The sequence below is a fragment of the Amblyomma americanum genome, chromosome 1 (assembly GCF_052857255.1).
Source record: "Amblyomma americanum isolate KBUSLIRL-KWMA chromosome 1, ASM5285725v1, whole genome shotgun sequence".
Classification (NCBI taxonomy): domain Eukaryota; kingdom Metazoa; phylum Arthropoda; class Arachnida; order Ixodida; family Ixodidae; genus Amblyomma; species Amblyomma americanum.
This window is the reverse complement of record NC_135497.1, coordinates 477,933,813-477,954,074: the sequence shown is the minus strand read 5'-3', so window position 1 is coordinate 477,954,074 and position 20,262 is coordinate 477,933,813. Positions and strand designations below refer to the sequence as shown.

At 43.0% G+C, this 20,262-nt stretch overlaps 1 long non-coding RNA gene across 1 annotated transcript; it reads right to left on the bottom strand.

The window, feature by feature from the left end:
- Window positions 1-8,520: 8,520 nt before the first annotated feature.
- LOC144104881 (uncharacterized) lies at window positions 8,521-20,057 on the bottom strand. The gene is made up of 3 exons (XR_013308644.1): window positions 20,041-20,057; window positions 12,579-12,752; window positions 8,521-8,957 (listed from the first exon to the last, which is right to left on the bottom strand). It is a non-coding gene; the product is annotated as an uncharacterized LOC144104881 (long non-coding RNA).
- Window positions 20,058-20,262: the final 205 nt, after the last annotated feature.

Here is a 20,262-nt window from a genome sequence, read left to right as displayed (position 1 = left end):
ATCCATCCATCCATCCATCCATCCATCCATCCATCCATCCATCCATCCATCCATCCATCCATCCATCCATCCATGCGCGGAAACTTTTCCGAAAATGGTCAATTATTGGCCAATCCCCCTATGTGGGCATGTGCCATAGTATGAGGATAGCAACAACAGCTACAGCGCTAGTGTGGTCGGTTTTTAAATTGAAAGCTTTACTACTCCAGACAGCGCGCCATTTCGGCTCGTCGCGCACTTCAGCTTTATGCGCGTGGCCTGACCTTGAGCCGCTGTTGCCTAGCAACACCGCGGCCGCGCTCCAACAGATGGCGCCGCCGTCGACGCCGCTGCCGACGCCACTCGCCCCACCAGATGTGCTCCGCTGGGGTAAGGCGCGCTCACATTAGCGGGAAAACGCGCAACGCAGGACGTTTTCCGCGCGCCGCTTCCCGCAAAAGCCGGTTTTTTTCCCGCAGACAGCCTCCTGTGCCGTCCCGCAGAGCGATGGGTCCGGTACCTATTTTTCCCGTGCCGCTGACGAGAACCGCCAATGGGCGCCGACCGTGAACCGTCACGTCGTTCCCAGTTCAGTGACCCCGTCGGCGGAGGCGGAGGGTGCGCGCGTCCGGCCGGCGGCCGGCCGGGCAGCGTATTTCCGTTTGCTAGCCGTTGCAGACAAGCCCAATGTTGCCCATGCCCGTTCCCGAAAGTGCAATGTTGCCAAAACAGACGCTGCAGCCAAGTGCAGTGTTGCCCACGTCCGTTCCCGACGCATGCAAGCGTCTGCCAGGCCCAAGTTGTATTGTAGTAACGCTAGCCTGGCCTGCATTTGTGCGAATAGGTGAGTGTCACAGGCAGTGTGTAAAATTCCTGGCCTTTCACAATAAGAAAGCCAACATTCCTTCTGGCACTTTTGTTTCATTGTCGGGGATTTTTCTGCGTAACCGTCGCTATGTTGAGTCTTTTCTCTTCGCGGGGCTGCCGTAATGTCCTTGCCAGAGTGGTTTTTGTATGATGTAGGTTTTCAGCGTGTATTTTCGTTGTTTACTGCAAAAATTGTCATGACAGTCCATACTCATTTTGCCCATTCTTCGTCTTGGGTTGTGGCACTTCTTTTTTCAAATCGCTGAATCGTCAAACGTTCATATCTATCTCACACCTCTCATGAAAGCTGCGCGCGGTTACGGGTGACGTTGTCGCATGATTGATTAGGCGAAACTGAAATAAAGGAGCTTGTGTCAATTGTGTCAGGTAACCTAGAACAGTGTATAGGGCTGTAAGATCATTTCCTTAATTTAGACACTGTTGCAAACAGTTTCATGATGGCATATACTTGTTGTCTTATCTTAACATTGGGCACAGGAAGGGAAAAATCCCACTAAGCACAACCTCCCCTAAATAAACTGTGCAAACAGTAGTCATTATTAATATTGCATCCACTGCTCTGTGTCTAATCTGAGCTCGATGTGGCATCCACATATCTTCTGCAATCTGTGATCTGGTAGGTCCTAAACATAAGTGATAATGCTTCTGAAAGTGCAAGCTTCTCTCACTTAGAGACCTGCTTTCCATGCGTGGTTTATGTGCTTGCTCCTTTTATCCAATGCATAATGACTCTTGATGTTGTGTAGTTAGCCCCCATTTGATGGCTTGGAGCTTATCTAGTGTCCTCAGAATAAAAAAAAAAGGGTGGCTACTTCTCTGAACATTAATATATTTTTTAATAGTTACTTGCACCACCCCATAGCATCCAAGGAGTTAAAAATATTGAAAAAGAAAACAGTCTACTCATTGAAATCATGGAAGAAAGTACGATTGGATAATATATGAACAGTACTTGACACTAAGCTGTTCTACTCTAGGATAGGTAAAAAACAGAAGAATGGAAAACATCACGCTTTAAGGAAAGCTCTTTTGCCTTGAAATGCTTCAATATGTACTTAAGTTGTTGGTTGAGTATATTTCTCACAGTTTACAGCAGTTTTAGCAAGCAAATATTGTAGAAAGGTTTCGCTCAAAGATTTTTCCCGTGTGCGTTCTGCTGCTGTTTCTATTTGAGTTTGCATTTGCTCTGTCATTCTGTGTTGCTGTCGTTAATTTCCCGGTGGAAATCAAGCAACACTGTTGTGAATTTTTTCAATTTACTTATAAGTGGCCATGTATGCAAGCCCCAACAAACACATCCATACTCAAGTATAGCTCAGACTTGACTATCAGCTGTATTCTGAAATCACTTTGCAAATGACCGAATCTCTACTGTAATAAACCAGGAGCTGATGGCTGCCTCGTTCCAAATGTAATTCACATGCTTAATCCAAGGCCTGAGATAAAAAGCACTGCCAAACATAAATTTCTTGCTTGTTCTTAAAGTAATATGATTAACTCTGTACCTATCGAAGTGATTACAACACTTTCTTGTAAAGGTGATGTGAACAGTTTGCAAAGCTTTTAGCAAAGTAGGTGAATCATACACAATTTGTGAATTACACTGGAGGAATATTATCAGGGCCAAATACCTTGGCCTATTTAACATCTTGTAATAATATACCAATCCCATTAACTCAAAATCTGACCTTCAGCATGCGGTCTAGCATAGCAGGCGGTGTGAATCTAACAGTATGTGAGCAAGGCGGCATGCACATGACGAATAACCACTGCAAAGGTTTGTTTGAGATACATTATTGTTAATTCAAAAACTAGTGCAGGCATGAGGTAAATAAATTAGTAGAGGAGGCCCCGAGTAGAAACTGTCAGGGGGACCTCCTGTTATTAATTGTATATATGACACATATTAAACATATGGCAGATAGCAACTACATATCGGAAAACTGGTACAGCAGGAATTAACAATCACAACAAAAATTAGATTAAGCATGCTCAATTTTACAAACTCATTAAGGAACGTGGCAAAAAGAGAACACAATACTATACAAAAGCACTCCAGCAATAAAAGCCATACACAATAAATACAGGGTTCATTGGCATGGCAAATGAAGGTAATTAAAAATTACACACTTTTTCAACCTTTTATGGAATGATGCTTCTGTACTAGATGATGTGATGATTGTTAGTCGAGAGTTGCAGACAGTGATTGCTGAGAATAATGAATAAAAACGAAACACTAGAATATCATCGCTTTTCAAGCCAGGTATAGAGCTGTCCGCACCAAAAAAAAATTTCCGGGCGTAGTGTACAGTATACTGTGCAGAGACTGTAAAACCATGTGCATGTGGGTGAAAGTGGAAACTTCGTTGAAAGGTTGAAACAACACCAGTATGATGTTGCAAACAAGAAAGCTTCGTCAAATGCACTCTTCGAAAGTTCTGAAAGCAAGCATCATCATATAGATTGAGCAACGCGTGCATTTTGAAAACAGGAAAGAATCTCCAGAGCTGTCTATATCTAGAATCCTTAATGATCCAGACAACCAAACACACTCTTAATCGCACTGACGGAGCACTTCCTAGTGCATACGCCCGCTGCCTAGGGCACATTTTCAAGCTTAAATAGCCAACCTTACACGTCTGCACCTGTTTGTGAACAAGGCTCCCGTGTGGGAGCTGAAACGTCATTTAGGAGTTCATTTTATTTTGCTCGGTGTTCTGCCTTCTCCACGTACAGCCCCGATCAGACAGGTTTCCGTCCAACCCTCGACTTCATGCAGCAAGCATATAGTTTCTAGAAAGCCCAACGGGGAACCTAAAGTGAAACGTCAGCATGTGTTAGTTCATGCTCTAGGTCATCCTGCTATGATTGCAGCCATGGCAAAAAAAAAGGTGAAGTTGCTTCCGTGCATGTTGCACAAAGCATTATCTAACATTGTCTCTAATTTTAAGTTTCAGTGTACTCCAAAAATGCAGCAAGATGACCCTGAGAAACTGCCAGAAAGCACATGTTAGGTCCAACAGGTTTGCAGCATAAGAATACAGTTGTCTAAAAGCTTCCTGCTACACTTTATTCCATTGCAAGGAAAGTAACTTCAAACACTCTGTGGACTGCAGCTACTAGCCTGCTCAATATACCTATTAACTGAAACAGGTGCAATCAGACTATACAGCCTTGGCAAAATAAGAATATGAAATTGGAAAGGTAATGGAGGCAGCACTGCAGCAAAAACCCTCTTATAACCAAAGAGTAGACATGAAGGTTCATCATGAGAGGCACTAAATGGAACTGTGAAGTGAGAGTGCGATTGATTTGTGTCCTAAGTCTGTGTACACAATGCTGTATCAAAAATATCGTTACAATAGGATGCATATTTTCTTAAATACTGAATAGAAAATTCCTGTTGACAGTGTCAGCATGGAGCCTCTTGTTTTGTTTTGAGTTTCAGATTGGTAGCTGTTTTAGGAAAATGATAATATTGGGGAATGGAAGATGCTCTTGGAATGCACATTCAGAATGTAGTCCAAAGTGTTTTAAGGGAAACACTAGAGGTGAAGTGCATTTCAATTAGGCTGTAATTACTCATGACTTTCTACTTAATCGCAGTTATACGGTTGCAGAGCAAAGCTAGACAGCTTTCTCAGAAGCTTTGCAGCTGAAGGAAAATTCGTCTTAGTCTGGGGATAAAACCAGGGACTACTGTTTGCCTGGGCAGTCACTCTACATTTAAGCTAACCAGGATGCCTAGCAGATGTCATGGTGAGGTCAAGTTGATCAACAGCCTAAAGCAAGAACGGTGTTAATCTCGCTCTGAGCTGTTGATCAATTAGCTCTCTTTACCTAAATGGCATGAAGCTTCTGACACCATGAGACACTACGCAGAAAATAGTTCGGGATAGCCCTTGGCTTAAGAGCGTACGTTGTTGGGCTAGTCGGTCAATCATGGTAAATACAAGGGGGGGGGGGGGGGGGACTGCGCACAAAAGGACAAGGACAAGAAGATAACACAACAGGCGCTTGGCCCTTGGCCTTTTGCTTCTGACAGCCTATGCAAAAGTTCTCGAGGCAGCATGGTCACATTAAGTGTATGTCTCTTCAGTCTTCTTTACGTGCTTGAAATTAATCCGGAGCCCTCCACTAAGGCGACCCTTGTAGCCGCCGGGTTGTTTTTGGATGTTAAACCCTACAATTTACAAATTTTCCACGTGCGGTACGCTGGTGGCGTAGATGGGGCAGAGAGAAAGTCAAGAAGAGAGGCAATCCAGTGATCTTTACGCTACTCAGAAGTCATGTCGCAGGTGTTGAGCGAAGGCGCAGCGGATTCTAGGGCAGAGAGGCTGGCAAGCTTGGCCAGTAGCGGGGAGCGGGACAAGGCATCAGCATCATGGTGCTTGCGGCCCGACCGATACACGACACGTATGTTATATTCTTGTAGATGGAGAGTCCATCGAGCCATGGCAGGCGACCGGAGGGATCTTTTAGCGAAGAAAGCCAGCATAGGGCATGGTGGTTGGTGACCACGTCAAAAGGACGGCCATTATAATAAAGTCGAAACTTGCCAACGGCCCAGACAATCGCCAAGCTAGGCCACCTTTGCCTTTAGTATACTTCATAAATTATCTGGCGACTGAATAGCGAGGTGGAGCTGCAATAAACGTTTTTCCAAGAACTCTCGTCCCGCAAACTTTTGTGCCCGATAGTACATATGTGAATAGTGGCGTGTCGCGTCCGCGAAATATGCGGTGCGGCACTGCTGTATTCTTGTAAACGCGGCTTATCTCAGCCTGCAATCTATACCCGCCCAATTGTGAAACGAGATAGGACGCCTCGAGAAAAGGGGTTGAGACTGCATAATTATAATAGCTTTGCCATATCTTCCATGTACCTCCATGAATGCCAGCACCTCCGTTCAGCCGCTGCTGTGGTTATTGTGCTCGGCTCCTGACCCGAAAGACGCGGGTTCGATCCCGCGGCGGCTGTCGCATTTCGATGAAGGCGTTAATGCTAGAGGCCCGTGTACTGTCTGATGGCAGTGCACGCTATGGAACCGAAACCAATCTTGTTTCGGTTACGAGAGAGCAATTGATTCGAGAAAGAGTATCTAGACCTACGGTGTACATATGTAGCTTGTAAATTTCTGCTTGAAATACTTCTCATGCCTGCCAGATCTGCCGCTGCCGTAACGCAGGCGCTGTCGCGACTCGGACAGGAAAAAAATGGTGCCGGTTTTAGAAATAACATTTTCACACTTCAAAATTGAGACTCAAGTTGGTGCAGCTGTAGGTGAACGCGCTTCGATGACAAAAAAAAAATGGTGAAGTTGCCTTCCGAGTGCATTCCTTGCCGAGTTTCGGTTTTGATTTTATGGTTGGCAGTTTTGTCTAAAATCTGTACTTTCGTTATTTTTGCTGTCAGCTTTCATTGTTTTTATGGTGCTATTGTGGTGCCATTTCTTAATAATTGTGAGCCATGTTTCCAGCGCATTTCGTATCATTTGCAGAAAAAGTTCATTTCGTAGGTAGCGTTGTAGCGCCATCTGCCTGTGACGACCTGCCCATCGACATCAGCATCGTGCTGCGTGCCGCGGGTCGTTTGTATCTGTGGCTGGATTGGTGCTGTTCTTGCGTTTGTTGTAACACTTAGTGCATCTTTAAGCGCAAGCAAAAACGTTATGCCGCAGTGTTCAAGTATGACACGTTGGAGACAGTTCAGGTGAGCTTTCCGTGCTGCGCGGCTACCTACACGGCCTTCGTTAGTACTGTAGTAATTTTTGGGAAAACAGCAGTTCTACCTTATGGTCACTTTTCTCTTCGGAGGCTTTTACTGCTGCGTAATCCTATCGGACAGAGTCGAGTTCATACCGCGTAAATGTATGTACCACCAGCAGCAAAAGTTATTGAGGTGCGTGTTCTCGGGGAAGAAAAGTTATCGTGGAGCTTCCTCGCGACCTAGTGCTTTAAAAATGCTACCAGCGTGTGGCGAATGCAAGTCCCCTCGTTCAGACACTTCGAGCGATTGGCTTACGTGGCGATTGGCTACTGTGCCGGATTTCCCGAGTTAGAACCCGACTGCGGCGGCAGCGTTAACGATGGAGGCCAAAGGCAAAGACGCCCGTGTGCTGTGCGATGTGAGTGTACGTTAAACATCCCTAGGTGGTCGAAATTATTCCGGAGCCATACACTACGGCACATCTTTCTTCTCTCAGTCCCTCCTTTACCCCTTCCCTTACGGCACGGTTCAGTTGTCCGCCAAGATGCGAGACAGATACCGTGCCATTTCTTTTCCCCAAAAACCAATCTTCTTCTTCCCCGTACACTCCCTCTTAAATTTTGCCTGCCGATAGTACCTCCGTGTGACGCGATTCGAAATTGATCACTTCAGGCCTGACTTGTTCAATTAAGCGAGTTCACACAGTTAATTTTCTTAGAAATACTGAGCGCAGTGCGCGAGCTCAGCCACTGTGACCCTGTATAGTAAACGGGCACCGCACAAGGGGGGGAGGGGGGTGGAAATGGTAGGGTTTTAACGTAGTTAAACCGAGTTTATGTGTGAAAGCACGTGTTTAGCCTGGTTGTCTCATGGTTTTGCTTTGCTAGGTCGTCGGCACATCTGGCGACGTGATTAGTTCTAGAGTAGTTTCAGTTGATGGAAGACGACGACATGCAATGCACAGCGCGAGCGTGTGTTGCAGTTTAACGCGAGTCGGGCTCGTCTGCGGCAGCAGCATAGTGCTCTCGTGCACAGGCCAGCGAAATTGATCTGCTCGCGCCGCCGCGGGTTCGAATCCCAGTTGCGGCAATATTTATTTTATTATGTTTGCCAAGGTCATCCTCAAGGTCAAGCTTCACACCAACTCTGCGAGCCAGTTAGAGATTGTGAAGTAGTACTTTCACACTAAAATATTAGCCCTCTTGAGCCAAAATGACAGTGACAACGTTTACAATTGCTGTACAGTTGATGCCTTCATAACCGTATAAAGACACTCCATAAGCACATTTCTGACCAGTCCAGCTCGATTCAGCACCTCAAATGAGTGTGAACGCAGCTACCAGTTCAGTTTGACATAAATAGTGTTAACAGAGGTCATCAACACGCTTCAGCAAAGCATCTGTATTTGATAGCCTCTTCTCTCTCTTTTTTTTACTGTGTGTTTTTCACCACCACTGCCTTCTCATAATGACAAATGCTACAACTGGTTAACATGTCTTGTATTTGGCAACAGCATGGCAAGACAGCCTAATACATTTGTAGCGGAGTCTGCCAGACAAGTTGTGGTACTATGTATTGCTGAACTTGGCATCACCGTATGCTGATATTGTGAAATAACATTGAGTGGCCGTTAAGTCTTCTTGAGTTTTTCTCAGATCTGTCTGCTGTAGGTCAAAGTTTGGGCACATGAGCGCAAAACAGATTTGTTGAAAATACTTTTCATGAAAACAGTTACTTATGGTACTGAGTACTGTGAAACAAGAAAGTATCTGCTGAGACTATGTTCAACTGTAAAAAATGTCTGAACAGTGAAAAGTAAATCATTCATAGTGTCGTGGCGCAGAGGTTCACTCGAACCCGGGCTCCGCTGGGTAACGTGTCCGCGCCTTCGGGTTGAAGAAATATGGAACTTCAATCTTGGGAAAACGAAAAACAAACGGGTTTACTGGCACTTTTCATGAAACTTGATTACATAATTTAAAAGGAAACAGAAAGAGCAAACAGTCAAGAATTAAAAGTTCATAGTGTCGAACAACTGGATGAGCCTTGTCGTCAGGGCCCAGAGCGATCGTTCGTACTCAGGACACTTGTTAAATACACTGAGGCTCCGCCGCTTTCACCACACGATTCACAGATCGGAAGAGTCGCCGCACATAGCACGCTGAGCCCTGTGGGAATGGGCGAGGAGGATACGGAGGTCCGCTGGTACTTCGTCCTCGGGAATGCGCTTCTGCCCGCTTCCTTTCGTCATCTTGTCCATCGTCGGTCGCGTCTCACGGTCCGACACAAGGGGAGCGTGCGTGGGAGATTCCACGGGTAGTTTCCCCGATACATCTTTTTTTCTTTTTCGTAAGGTCAACGAGGGGTCAAACAACGTGTCCCTAGGAGGGTTGTAACAATAGTTAACAGCAAACTGAGAATAATAAAAGGAGCATTACAAAAAACCTGTTTACTTATAAGAACAGATAACACAGTGTCCCCAAAAATATCTGGGAGGAATGTATGCAAAAGGACATAGCAAACATGTTTGAAGTTTTCTGCCAGCATCTCGCCCCGCCCCCCCTTCCCAGAAAAAAAAAAAACTTGAAGCATGTTAAGAGTAATTCAAGAATGGGTACAAGTGTTTAAGTTCATTCTAAATATAGATTTTTAAAAGTATTTGCAAGATACCAAGCTATCATGAGAAGTACTGAATATAGAATATTCAATCTGTGGTAGAAGAAGCACAAAAGATACTGACAGAAGAACTAGGGGGCTGTGCTGATCCTGTGCCATTGTCTTGTGGTGCTGCTGTTGCCATGTTATACCAACAACTCACCAATGTACGGTTCTCCTCTGTTGTATGTTAGCTATGTGCATGTTTGACAGAGTTTTCCACGGCCACTTTTGTTAAATCCTATCATCCAGAAATATTGAGTCACAGTCATGACCTTGTGCTGCACTGCTATCTTCTGTTTTGTCAGCCTCAAAGGTTTGCAGAATGTGGCTGTGTAGGAAAAACTTCAGTGCTGTGCTGGTGCCTTGTGTACCAGTTGTCTGGCATTATGCCAGTGAATGGAGTGTGCATGTTCCCTCATGATTGCCTTGGAAATGTTGCTATGGGTTATGGCGCATGTTTATGGGTTTTTCTGTGCACCCAAATTTCGTTGAGTTTTGTCAGGATCATACATGTCAGAAGGGCTGGTAGTTATTATATCAGAGCAGTGTGAATGTGAAAAAATATACTGCAGTGGGTAAATGAAAACTAGAAAGACTGGTACGATGTAAAGCTGCTGAAACCGCTCACCAGTTTTTTAAAAAGTGAACATATCACCACTAAATTAAAGCTTCTGTTTGGGCGAGTTGGTAATGATCCATTTGCTTCAGTGGTTGTGTTGCTTGTCTTCCTTCCATGTGTCCAGTCTTCCTGCACTCTTTAACAATCACATCACTACTACGCTTCACATTTTTTTACCTAATGTGTTTGTCTTGGGTGGCTTGCGAAAATGGCTCAAGCTTGCAGATCTGCAATGTCAACAGGCCGGCATATCAAGGGCTACAGAATGTTAAATTACAGAATAACTTAGACGGTGATCTGCGTGCATTGCTAAGTAATAAATTTCAAAAAGAACTGCCTAGCTATGTTATTGACATTGTTGTAAACAAATGCTGTGTAGCCCACCCATATTATGCCTCTAAGAGAAGAGACAGCAGTATGTGTAAATAAATTAAATATACTTGAATGCTTCCTTTCCAAAAAATTGATGCCATGCAATGACACCATTTTTTAGACATCAACTGACAATCCTTATTGCATGCTTTGTAGCATTTCAAGCCTTTGTAGCGTTTCCAGCAGTCAGCCTGTCTGTAAAGCCGTTTTTTCGTTATTGTTTCAGCGATGTAGGTGCCGATTAAACGAAGGCGCAGTGTTAGTGCATGAATCTGTCAATAAGAAGAGCATGTTTATTACTGTTTAGAAACATGTACTGTACGCGTTAAGTGGCATATGAACCAAGTCACTCACACATGGATAATCTAGTCCGCAGAAAATGTTGCTTATTTCGCAAGAAACGCGACCACAGAATGGAAAAAGCCAATTCAGCAGCGAGGAGAGGTAATCGATGTGTTGCGGGTGTGAAAAATGAGATCTATGCATGGGGACAGAATGCCGAAAAAAACTCCGGACCATAATCAGCTTGGCATTCTTTCCGGCTTTTCTCAGCAGCGCCTCGCGGAAAGTCAACTTCACGCGACGGCATGTTCACTTTACCAGTGTACCATACTGTACAGAAAACTAACATCCACATCAGTGTGACGCTGCATGTGACCGAAGGTGTGGTTTGACTGCCAATTTATGAGGACTGGAAGGAATACATCACTCGTCTGACATCTGCACTGTGCAGAAAGTTGTGTGAACTCTGGTGTGCAGCTCCTTAACTTATGTTTCGAACAGAAAACTCGCAGTGCCTTGGTGCGAAGTACATATAGGAAATGGCTTGTTTGATGAGAAGGGGCCTGGTCTTGCAGCGTCAGTAATCGTAATTTTTATTTTTGGTTATGTACACAGACAATGAATACAGGGGAAAGGATGATGCACAGCTGCTGCTGCTTGCCATTTACTGTTCGCACTCTTGCACACACTTATGCAGTAAAGAGTGCTGGCACTGTGAATGAATAAGTATCATCATCATGACGGCAGGTTTCTGCAGTAAAATGTCGGCCGGAGTAGATGTGCAGTTTTCTCTTTTCAGACTATGAATTATTTCTGTTCAGACAATTTTTTCGGGTTATCAGATATGCTTCTTCCCGTTACAATATGTCAAAGATATGTTGGCATCTGCATACTCTGCAATCAAAGCTGAGGAAACCACCTTTCTCTGACTTTTACATTTTTGCAATGCTCGTGAAAACAATCATTTAAATGTACCCCAGTCTGCCGTTAAAGAAACCGTACCTAAGACAGCGGGATCCAATGTACAATGAATCCTGTGCACTAGAAATTCGGCCGCCACGGCCGGGATTGAACCCGCGTCTTTCGGGCCAGCAGCCGAGCGCCATAACCACTGAGCCACCGTGGCGGGTGTTGGGGTACAGTCTCCAGCGCATTTCAGCTGTTGCATAGCTTGAAAATCAGGCAGCAAACTAATGTCAGTATTTTTTTTCTGCACAGCACTAGCTGCATTACTTTGTAGGATGAGGGCAACCACTTCTGGGAAAAAAGTGTACAAAGAAATATGCAAGGAAAAAATTCCACTGCACAATATTCAGTGTATTAGACCCTGCTGTCATCGGGCAGGTATTCAGAAGGGCACACTGGGGTACATATTTTTTCCGCTCCTCACGCCAGTTTCACCTGAGGCTGCAGCATGTGAAAATAAATTTTCAAATGACCACCTCCATAAGCATTTCAACATTGTAAAGAAAATAATGGAAGCTTCGTCAACCTTTGTTGCCAACCTGCGCCTGCAAAGAGAACAAAGCCACTCAAAAAATAATGAAAACAAAGCTGTTCACTTGCATTGTGATGACCACTCGGGAAAAAAAAGCACACAAGAAAAACAGTTGCAGTGAAAATTAAGCGGTATTTGGTCTTGAGATATGACTGCGGTTAAGTGCAGAGGAACTGAGCTTAACGGCAGTTCAAAGCTCTAAATTTACAAGTATAAGCAGCAAGAACAATTTTATTTATTCCAACCAGTGAGGAAAGAAACCGAAATTAAACTTTCGGAGTTAGACAGGTCCAACACTTGACCTCAGCTTTGACGCAGACTCTAGCATCGATACTGCCAGATTCGGGAAAGGCTCAACTCAGCAGTGCAGTGTCTGTCATTGTGCAGACATCCTGCACAAGAATTGGAATTTCGTTAGAGAACATGCAAATGATGCTAACATGAACACAGAAACATATGCAAACAGATAGGTGAACCAGGGAACCTATAACACCAGTACAAAAAGTGCAAACGCACACAGAAACCTGGAAGGATTCTGCATAGCCAACAAAGCCCACATATACATTGGCTCACCATCATTGATACAGAGCAGCCAAGAAGCCGCATTCCTCTCAGGGAGGTCACAGGCAAATGAATGTGCGCATCAATGACATCCGCCTCGTGAGTCTTCAGGAATGCCTGCAGCTGATGCAGTAGACCAGGATGTGATGGAACAACTGGTGAACAAGCAAGTCGTCTACAGGGCCACTGTGGATACAACAGCAAACACAGAATCGGACACCCAGTGCGAATCTTGCCATCATGTCTTCATGGCCTGTGAGGCACTTCGCACCGCAGTACAACTTTTGCGACCGGGAAAAAGTTCAAGTTTCTAAGATTATAATTTGCAATTCACTGCTTGTTATGCAGAAAAGCATACTGTAATCCTAGTGTATATATCTGAATAAATGTCTTCTTTTATTTTGCTTCCAAATTTGTTATGGACAGTTTTGACGGGGGACGAAAGTACCATATTAACGAGGCATGCCTCTATAACCATGCAGTATTCGAAAAACACCACCTGGTTTCGCATAATATGCATGGCCTTCCTAAAGAACGCCCCTCATCCCTGCTATGACAAAAAAAATACATAAATGGTAGGGCGGTAAGTTCAGCACACAGAAAAGGTATTATGCAAAACTTTCTGAAGTAAACAGCAGCCAGCCAAACAAGCTTCAGTGTTTATTTTGAGAGTCCTTTCAATGTTCCTGTTATGAGGAAGCCCACTAGCTTTGCATGCATCTTCTAATGTGGCTGTATCAAAGGACGAACAGCATGATAAACACTGCCACTGTAGTGGGAGTGATGCATAGGGAGACTTTGGATACAAATGATGGCAGGGGGTTACCCTTATCTCGGCCATGGAAGAACAGATGTGCTAACTTGCAGACAGTGGCTACATACAGAGTGCTACAATGTGGTGTTTCTGGAGTGCACCCATGGCAATAAACAGTCTCACAGTAAAGTATTCCTGCATCATGGTCGGCTGCTGAAGTGTCCAGCAAGAGATTTCTGCCTATTTCCAACCGGTCTGCTGGCACTTGGTGATTGCCAAATGGCCATTACCTCAAACATTTGGTCATCTGCCACTCTGTGTCAAAAAGAGGTGGCACCTTGCCCATTTTCAAAGTTCACTCGCACTTGACAAGGAAATGCGAGAACCAGTCAGAAAGGCAATGCAGCAAGCAATACGGCACTCGATGTAAACAATAGGATTTCAAGTCAGCATGATATGTCCGGCAGTCTGTCCCACACCTCCATTTCAGAAGGGACGCAACTTTCAACAAAATTTAGTTTATTTCTAGTTGTATTTACATGAAATGTTTTGAGCAATTTAAAAATAATTTTATGACTGCTCTCACCAAATGTCACTGTTTTATGTGCAGAACATTATTTTCCGATATATATTTTTCTTGAAACATACAAAGCTAAGAAAATATGGCAGAAGGCTAGTTCAACATTCATTGTTCTTGCAGGGTGAAGTCATTCTTGTAATTCTTTTTGTTTTGCAAAGCTCAAATTTTTGTTTTGAATTTTTGACATTCAGTGTTTGTTGACATATTAAAGTGAGAAGACAATTTCATACAAGAAAATTAAAATTCATAAATTTGAAAAAAAAGCAGTTGTCTAGACCTGGGCTGCGGTCCTAGGAGTGCAACGAAACAAGTGGTCCAGAAAACATAAAACTGTTGGGGACAAGTATGCTCCGTAAGGCATGTATCTAGGCAGAAAACCTTAACAGAGAAAATTGCCCGTTTCTTGAATGTTTCGTCACTATTCACAGCCGCCGAGGTTCATGAAACAATTTTTTTACAGCACTTCCCAGTCGATTTCAAGAATTAAATTTGGGGACAGCAGAGTCATTCCACGCGAAAGGAGATGCACCAAATTCTTGGTATTTTAGATTTTGCTGAGAAAATTCATGGAAGACCAGTCCCGACAAAAGTGTAGAGACCTTCTTTCAAAGAAAAAAATTTTTTCTCCGTATATCAAGCTCCAAAGTGTAAGACATCACCTTCATCTGGGCATTTTGCAAGAATTATTGTTAAGGAACCGGTCCTTGTTGGCAATGTTTATCTCCACATGTAGTCAGGTATTGAGATGCCCTTTCATGCCTCAAAAAATAAACTGTGGATGATGCCATTTTGGTTTAAAATGGAAGTGCTTAACAGGAGAAAAATTTGAAGATTTCCGCATTTTTTAAGCTAAACTTGGAGTCTAAATTTAAGCAAACTTTTTTGGAGTTTTGCCTAAAACCTTGATCTAGCACTGTTTGAATTAAACTTGAACCTTGCGTTGTTCTATAATTAAAAAAAAGTACATAGATTTCTGCGGAAACGGCCACATTGAGGACCAAAAAACGCTATGTGGGCAACGGCGCTAGACAAAAAAATCAGCCAAATGGTCAACCCATTTAGTTTCGCATATTAAAAAACTTGAAAAATATTTTTTGTTGGCGAGAAATAAATTTTTATAAAGGAGTTCCAGCGATGTGGTGCCAGCACCTGTTATGGTCCGTGCGGTAAAACGCTGCTTTTATTTCCGGCCTTGCTAAACTCTAGCAATTGCCATTATCATTAGACATATTGTGAGAAGATGGCGCAACGGAGCCCATGTCAGTGTATTCACTTATTCTTAACGAATATGTTTGGGCGGAATACTCATGGTATACAGGATGTGCCATGTTATTCCCTATAGATATGACCTAAACGCAGGATTTAAAAAGCCAATCTGAAAGTGTTAGATGTACAAGCATTTATTATTTACATTGCACTTGACTGAGGCATCAGCCTCACCGATTATTCAACTTCCAAAGATGTGGTGTACAGCAAATGCGATGTTTAATAAACCATTTGTATTGAATTAAATCGGACACCTTGTATACGCACAAAATATAAAGGGAGACTGCATACTACAGCAAAAAAAGGCTATAACATCATGTGGCCTGAATTGGGAACAGCTAGGGATAAGAGTTAATGGAGAATACCTAAATAATCTGTGATTTGCTGATGATATTGCGTTGCTGACTCACTCACGAGATTAATTGCAAAGCATGATCAATGATTTAGACAGGCAGAGCAGAACGGTGGGTCTAAAAATTAACACGCAGAAAGCCAAAGTAATGTTCAATAGCCTAGCAAGGGAAAAGCAGTTTACAATTGGAATCGAGATGCTGGAAGTGGTAAGGGAATATGTCTACTTAGGGCACGCAGAGACTGTTGATCCGATCATGAGAGGGATATAACTAGAAGGATAAGAAGGTTCTAGCGCATATGGCAGGTTCTCTCAGATCATCAATAGCAGTTTACCAATATCCCTCAACAGAAAAGTGTACAACAGCTGCATCTTGCCGGTACTCACCTATGGGGCAGAAACGTAGAGGCTAACGAAAAGGGTTCAGCTTAAGTTAAGGTCGACACAGCGAGTCATGGAGAGAAAAATGTTAGGTTTAGCGTTATGAGACCGGAAGTGGGCAGAGTGGGCGAGGGAACAAACACGGGTTAATGACATCCTAGTCGAAATTAAGAGGAAGAAATGGGCTTGGGCAGGGCATGTAATGCGAAGGCAAAACAACCATTGGTCCTTAGGGGTAACGGAGTGGATTCCAAGAGAAGGCAAGAGTAGCAGGGGACAGCAGAAAGTTAAGTGGGCGGATGAGATTAGGAAGTTTACGGGGATACGGTGGCTGCAGCTGGCAAAGGACAGGGTTAATGGTAGGGACATGGGAGAGGCTTTTGCCCTGCAGTGGGCGCAGTCATGCTGATGATGATAATGATGAAGATAGATGGCGTGCTCATATATTTTTGTCGGCACTCTTAGCGATATGAAAGCCTCAGTTACCTTCCTTTCAGCTTTACCTCTTGCCTTTGCAAAGAACACTGTGTTTTCAAGGGCAGGGCAGCAGCCATGTTTCTTGCATTTACTACAGTGCATTGCCAAATGGGCATTTTCCCACACGGTAGGCGAATCTCGGCCTGTGTTCCAATTTGTGTCCCTGTTGAAAACATCCCTTTCAGTGACACCTAATTGGCCAAAATGCCAGAAGCAGATGTGCATCTACTTCAGCCATTTGGGGCAGTCAGGTGTCACCGAATGGAATTTTGAAAAAAGACTGCGCAAAACAAACAACACAGGAGAACGACAGACGAAACGAGTGCAACTCTGCAACTGTGTATTCACTTGGAAAGCGAGTGAATAGATCAGCAAAAAGGCAACACCAGGCTTCAACAAGCTGGCTATCCTACTCTGCTCAGTTGCTAAAGTGTTACTGAAAAAGGTTAAAAAAAGAAAAGCGTAATAACAGAGCAAAAAACGATGTTGCCAAAAGAAAACTAAACCTGTGATAATTCCTTATATTCATAAGATGGCACACAATCTGAAATATGTTAAGGCAAAGTTTAAAGTTCGTGCAGTTTTTCCACCCCCACGAAGCTGTTCTCCTTGTGTGGCAAAATGGATTCAAACAAACCGAAAAAAGCAGAATGCCAGAAAAAGCATGTGACGCTGTTTGTGAAATGTGCAGTGGGCGTAGTTTATCAGATCCCGCTGACGTGTGGGAAATCTTACATTGACCAAACGGGCTGATGTATTAATGATAGCCTTGCTGACCATAATCACGCATTAAAGAACGGCACGGGTTCTTTCTTACCACATCACTGTAAAGCCTGCAGGGAAAAAGAAGAAAAAATGCCAGGCGAAGCTGAAGGAAACAAAAATCCTAAGCAGGGGCAAAGATACTACAGCCCGTGATCTTATAGAGAGGTTCTACATCAAAAAAGGCAGAAGAGATTATGTAAGCACACCCTCGCTTACAATTGACAGAAAAGAAAGTGTCTTTTTAGATATGTGCTGAGACACATTTTTTTTCTACAGCCATTTGTTACCTTATTGTTTTTGCTTGTGCGCATGTGTAGGTCCCTCTCTGCTCTTGCCTTTTTGTCTATATATTCACTTGCTTCAATAGGTGAATAAACAGTTGCACTTGTTTCGTCTGTCTTCCCTCAGGTTGTCTGCTTTACGTGTCTGTTTTCAAAACCATGCACCAACTTAGCCTCCGAGAGATTATTACCGAATGGGATGTTTTTGAATGAGCCGCAAGTTGGAATAAAGGGCCGTGTTGATGGCCTTGATGCGCATTGTGTTTGCTTATGTCTTTTTTTTGTTAACTCTTTCAGCTCTTAATCTTTTGCTCAACCTTGGGTACACCTTGGCAAGCTTACGAGAGGAGGTCTAAAATTTGTGGCCGTTAATTGATGGAACGAAAGACAAAGGTTGTACCAAATGTCTATTCATTCAAACATCTCTCAACATATTTGCCATTGATATCAGTGTGTTTCTTGTTGTGACAGATTTATTTTTCCTAATATGCTTTGAAATTATTCCTTTGTAGCTTTTGCAGTTCACTGTTCCGAGTGGCAGTGGTCTCATTTCTGGAAATAAACAGTGGCCCTAGATGAATCTTCATCCACCAAATGCTGTTGGAATTCAACAAATCAATAGGTGGGCCTGAGCTGATAGTGAAAATGGTGCAGTATCCTTGTTCATTTTTGTTCTTTCAAGAATGTCGCTGTTGTCATTGCACCATCTCCACATTTTTCTCATATTTATAGTCAGTATGTGTATTTGGAAAAGCACCATGAAGCAGTTATGCCTCTAAAACGACATAGGAACGCCACTCTAAGCTTGACAAGACAGAACATTCATGCAGCAAAATGTATTGCCAAAGTCCACAAAAATTTGGAGCTCCTCGCATAAATGGCACCAAAAACATAGGCTTACTCGTTACCTGCCTGCAGCTTTCTTGATGTGAGAAACATAATGCAGGTAAGGCAAGGAACACACTTGCTTCCTCTCTTCATTGCTCTTCAAATTCTGTGTGTGTGTGTGTGTAGTTCTCATTTCTCCTCCTTCCTTTCTTGCTTTTTCAGTTTTTTTTACAGGACTATACCCGCCAAATCTTTGCTTGCGTGTTTTCTTGTTTAAACTGATGCGTTAGACATTAGTATATATGGATCACCCCATACACATCAGTGGCTAAATAATTTACAATCGAATTTCCTCTTGATGCTGTTTTGATTCCAGCAGCTAGGAGATGGTTGTGATATCAAAGGTCGGTGTACGCCACATGCCGCATAAAATAAACTGCAATATAACTGCTCCTTCTTTGTTTTCATTAACTGCAATGCTAAAACCAGCCTGTCTCAAGAGTGAGAATGACTACAAATGAAGAAGCAGTGACCTATACTGACCTTTGATGTCATAGCCATAGTCCGGCTGTCTAAACCGAAACAGCATGAGAAAATAAATTGAATTTTAAATCACATAGCAGGCCTGTCTAAATACCCTGTGGTGATCCATGTATTCTAATATCTTATGCTTCACTACAGAGAAGACAAGATGTAACTAAAATTAGGTGTCATTTTGAAACGAGAGTGACAGTATGACATTTACTGTGGCCTCCCTTTATTCTTGTTTAACCATGTTCACAATACATCAACCTTTTCATGCAGTTCAGATTATAGTAATTGCATGCAGCTTATCTATGTAATACAGTACACTACTTGTGCAATGTATAAAAGAACTCTGACTGGCACCTACAAGATGTGCCAACTTTCTTCTTCTGTCATGAGCATGTTTGCAATTCTTAACGGTTGGAGAAAGCTTAGCCTAGCAGCACGAGCGGCCATCTCAGCAAGAATTAAAAAATTAATGACCTCACTGACACCATGCCTGGCCTCATCTTTTTTTTTAAATGCATATAATTTCATACATGTAGAATTGCAAGGGAAATTAGCACAGCTCAAAACAGGACTAAGCCTTAGCAAGTTTGTTCAGCGTTACACTATGTGTATGACCCTTTCAAATGTTGAGAACTGGAAGTGATTTCCTCACTAAATTACACTATGATTATGACCTTTTCAAATGTTGAGAACTGGAAGTGATTTCCTCACTAAATTCCCTTCAGATATAGTTTCATGCAACTACATTTCGAGCAATCTATCTTGAGTCAATATACACTGAAGCTGGGTGCAACACTAATGAGGTGTATATTTCAGTGTTTGCGGTTCAGAAACTTCGTACGCCACAGCTCTCTGGAATATGAAATTGTGCATATGAAAGATCTGTTTGTAGATGGACCAGCTTATTTTTAGTCATTATACAACCTACAACCTCACTTACACAACTTTAGACTCGATATCTAAAAGCAATCTTTGTACAACATACAGTTATGAGCAGGTTTTATTGCTCTCTCAGTGCATAGCAATCGTGAACCTCATGTTAACTCAATTATTTAAGGATGAAGTGCACTTTTTAGAGTAATTTTAAAGTGCTCTGAAAAATTTCAGCCCCCAAATGAATGCTGCATAACTACACACAATATAATCTTCAGTTATGACTGGGCACAAATCAAACAAAACTTAAAAGAACATTGAGGATAAATTAAAGTTGACCTGCTACTCGACAGACTATGATATTCTAATAAAGAAAGCATTACCTAGAATATTTACCTGTACCGTTCACGGTACCTTGTTCTTCACAACTTCTTTCTGTTCGTTGAGTAAAGGTACTGTGCAAAATAATACAAACATGGACGAGAAGGGCACAAGGACGGGCGCAGACTCGCGACTGGGTTTATTCAGAACAACACATACTTATAACTTCCACACCACCATGTCAGTCACTGAGCGCAAGCCAGAAATCTGCATTCTGTCTGATA